The following is a 4,296-nucleotide window of genomic DNA, read 5'->3' on the forward strand; positions in this document are numbered from 1 at the left end:
AAATACAGAGATTTGAGTGTGGGAGAATCACCAAGGAGCTAGCCTGAGTTGCTGCAGTCAGGAAGATTTGAAATGTGGGAATTTGAGAGAAAGGTACTTAAAGAATGTTCTAATTTGCCCAATAAATAAATTAATACATTCTGTGACTTTTTATTTAACTAACTTCTGTTCTTTAAAAAAAACACTCCCTTTCTTCAGTATGAGTTTTTGTATTTTCATTTTTCCCTGGCAGAGCCCCTTGACTCATCCTTGTAATTAATTTTTCCTATAGCAGGGAAGTCTGGACAGGCCTTTGACAAGAACACATCTAAAGAGTCCTCTGACATCCAAGGCAATCAAAAGACACTCTGGGCCGGGGCCCCATTCTCTGCATTTACATTATAAAGCCCAGCACACTTGTGCACATCCTTCCTCTACGAGAGAGTCAGTGGAAACAGAAGATTCTGATCTGGGCTGGAGCATCCTGGCCCTGTGTCCCTGTGGAGCCAACACTAATCTCAACTCCTCCATTCTTCTGCCAAAATAGATCTAACCTTCTCTATTCAAGGAGTATGGGCAGGAACCTATTGTCTTGTCCTCTATTTCCTGTGTTTCATTCATTGTCTCACAAATGAAAATATCCACCTCCAGTTTTAGTGCTGCTAATAGCAAATGTGTCCTGGACACTTGCTACCTCTGATTCATACACAACAGCCATCCAATCGCAGAATGAACTTCCTCCCCTGCTTCAGAGTTCACGAAGAAAGACCACGGATGTGAAGTCTGCAGACCGACCTACTTTGAACTGCTGTGGGGACAAACCTCTGAACCTCCTAGGAACTCAGTTTTCACCTCTACAAGACAGCGCACCTGGATCTGATTATTTCTAAAATTCCTTTCGAATGCACATCTTAAAGTTTTGTTTTGGGTTTTTTTTAAACATTTTATTAGGGGCTCATACAACTCTTATCACAATCCATACATATACATACATCAATTGTGAAAAGCACATCTGTACATTCTTTGCCCTAATCATTTTCTTTCTTTTTTTACATTTTATTAGGGGCTCATACAACTCTTATCACAATCCACACATATACATACATCAATTGTATAAAGCACATCTGTACATTCTTTGCCCTAATCACTCTCAAAGTATTTGCTTTCCACTTAAGCCCTCTGTATCAGGTCCTCTTTTTTTTCTCCTCCCTCCCCGCTCCCCCTCCCTCATGAGCCCTTGATAATTAATAGATTGTTATTTTGTCATATCTTGCCCTATCCGGAGTCTCCAACCCCCCCCCCCCCTTCTCTGCCGTCCCTCTCCCAGGGAGGAGGTCACATGTGGATCCTCATCTTAATGTTTTTAAGTGGGTTTTTGTTACTGTATTTCAAAAAGAATACATGGACAATACCCATGCACCAAAGTTCCTTTTTGAGGAGCGACTCTTTTAAATGCAAAAAAATAAGTTACAGAGTCATGAGTATAAGTTGGTGCCCTTTGGGTGAAAATATATGTTTATATGGGGAAACTTCAAAACGTCCATGGTCAAGTGGAATGAAGAACTCTGCTGTGTGGCTAGGTTTAGGGTCCACTTGGCTGGTCCAGGAGTCTCAGTAATTTGGCGGTTGAGACCTCCTCCAGGATGTGACCTGACACAACGTAAGCAACTCCGTGACGGGATCTGCTGTGCGTGGTCCAGCAATTGTCAGAAGGTCCGGGTGGGGAAACACTGGAAGTCCTCTCTTGTCTACGCCAAGAAATCTGTAAGACGGCTACTTGGCCAACGGATTGGAAAAGGTCCATATTTGTATCTACTCCAAAGAAAAGGTGACCCAACAGAGGACGCCAATTAAAGAACACGATCATGAATATCACATGCAAGTAAAATTTTACTAAACAGCACCCAACAAAGCTTGCAGCAGCACGTAGACAAGGAGCTGCCAGAGCTTCACTCCAGAGTCAGAAGAGAACATGGAACAAGGGATGTAATTTGCTGACATCAGCTAGATCTTGGCCAGAAGCAGAGAATATCAGGAAGATGCTTGCTTGTGTTGTATTGACTATGCCAAGGCATTTGACTGTGTGGATCATGACAAACTGTGAGCAGCCTTGAGAAGAATGGGAATTCCAGATCACCTCATTGCGTTCATGTGGAGCCTATACATGGATCAAGAGGCAGTTGTGTGAACCAAACAAGGGAATGCTGCCTGATGTAAGACCAGAAAAGGTGTGGGACAGAGCTGTCTTTTCTCACCATACGTATTCAATCTCTGTGCTGGTTAAATCATCAGAGAGCCTGGACTACCTGATTGGAGCGAGGCTTACTAACAACCTAAAATATGCAGGCGACACAAACTCGCCTGCTGAAAGTGAGAAGGCCTTGAAGCACTTGCTGATAAAGAGCAAGGTTTGCAGCCTTAGAATGGATTACAACTCAAGATGAAACCAAAATCCTCACAACTGGACCAATAGGTAACATCATAATCAATGGAGAAAAGATTGGAATTGTCAAAGATTTTGTCTTGCTTGGATCCCTAATCAATGCTCACAGAAGCAGCAGCCAAGAGACCAAAGGACTCGTTGCATTGGGTAAATCTGCTGCTTTAAAGTGTTGAAAAGCAAAGATGTTACTTTGGGCACTAAGGTGCACCTGACCCAAGTCATGGTATTTTCAATTGCCTCACATACATGTGAAAATTAGATACTGAATAAGGACGAACAAAGAAAAATCAATGCATTTGAATTATGGTGCTAATGGGGGATATCAGAAGTTCCAGGACCTCCAAAAGAGCAGACAGATCTGGATTGGAAGAAGGAGAGCCAGAATGCACCTTAGGGACAAGGATAGCAAGATTTCGTCACACGTACTTTGGACATGTTATCTGGAGAGACGAGACCCTGGAGAAGGACATCATGCTGGTAAAGTGGAGGAGCAGTGACAAAGAGGAGGGCCTTCAATGAGATGGATTGCCACAGTGGCTGCAACAGTGGTTAAAATACAAGGACAATTTTGAAGATGGAACATCTGTGCACTGCTTCACTCTGCTGTGGTGACACAGGGTCACTATGAATGTGAACAGACTAGACGGCACTAAGCAACAGTAAACTCGAAAGACAAAGTCATGGCTACCGTGTCATGCCAATTCCCAAAGACCCTACAAGACAAAGAAGAACTGCCCCCTGTGGATTTCTGAGCCTGTAACTCTATATGGAAGTAGAAAGCCTCCTCTCTCTCCCATGGAGCAGCTACTGGTTTTGAACTGCTGAATTTGCCCAATACACAATCCACTATGCTAACAAGACTCCAGCAATAATAGTTAAAGGTAAATTTCTGAGACGTTCTTCGCTGAGCCACTGCGGTCTCCTGCTTTAACAGTGCTTGAATGGAACCTGAAGCTCGCCAGCCTCCCCCTGCCAACCGGCCACCCAGCCTGCCCTCCATCAGCTCCTCTCAGCCGTACCCTCGATGCCCCCAGGCCTCCACTCTCCACCATGACCGCGTCTCCCTCCCAGGTGCGCCAGAACTACAACCAGGACTCGAGGCCGCCATCAACCGCCATGTCAGCCTGGAGCTCTACGCTTCCGACGTCTACCTGTCCATGTCTTACTACTTCGACCGGAGTGACGTGGCTTTGAAGAACTTTGCCAAATACTTTCTGCACCAGTCTCACGAGGAGAGAGAACACCCTGAGAAATGGATGGAGCTGCAGAACCAACGAGGGGGGCAGATCTTCCTCTATGATTCAAGAAACCAGACTGTGCCGACTGGGAGAGCGGGCTCAGCGCCATGGAGTGTGCTCTGCACCTGGAGAAGAGCGTCGGCAGTCCCTGCTGCAGCTGCACAAACTGGCCACGGACAAGAACGACCTCCATCTCTGTGACTTCACTGAGACATATTACCTGGATGAGCAGATGAAATCCATCAAAGAGCTGGGCGACTACGTCACCAACCTGCACAAAATGCGGGCCCCAGATTCTGGCCTGGACAAGCATCTCTTCGACAAGCATACCCTGGGAGGCAGAGATGGAGAGAGCTAAGTGGCACCCTGGCCTTCCCCAAGTCACCAAGGCAGCGCATGCATGTTGGGTAAACCTGTCCCTTTTCTAGAAATTGTACCCAAGTATCCACTTCCATTCTTCCATTTGTACCTTTCCTTCAGATAAAGTCTATGAAGTCATTTGATACCCGCTGTTGTCTCAGAGATCTTGACGGGGAGGGGCCAGAGAGTGGCCCAGGCCCAGGCAGTTGAATTTTTTAACCGCCCCAGTTGCATTGCAAAATTCCACTTACTGAAACAGAACTTGCACTAAATAAA

The 4,296-nt window shown here is 45.6% G+C and overlaps 1 pseudogene; it reads left to right on the forward strand.

Moving 5' to 3' along the window:
• The first annotated feature begins 3,472 nt into the window (after window positions 1–3,472).
• On the forward strand, window positions 3,473–4,018 carry LOC142430788 (ferritin heavy chain pseudogene; annotated as a pseudogene).
• The last annotated feature ends 278 nt before the right edge of the window (window positions 4,019–4,296 follow it).

This window comes from Tenrec ecaudatus, chromosome 17, assembly GCF_050624435.1.
Source record: "Tenrec ecaudatus isolate mTenEca1 chromosome 17, mTenEca1.hap1, whole genome shotgun sequence".
Classification (NCBI taxonomy): Eukaryota; Metazoa; Chordata; class Mammalia; order Afrosoricida; family Tenrecidae; genus Tenrec; species Tenrec ecaudatus.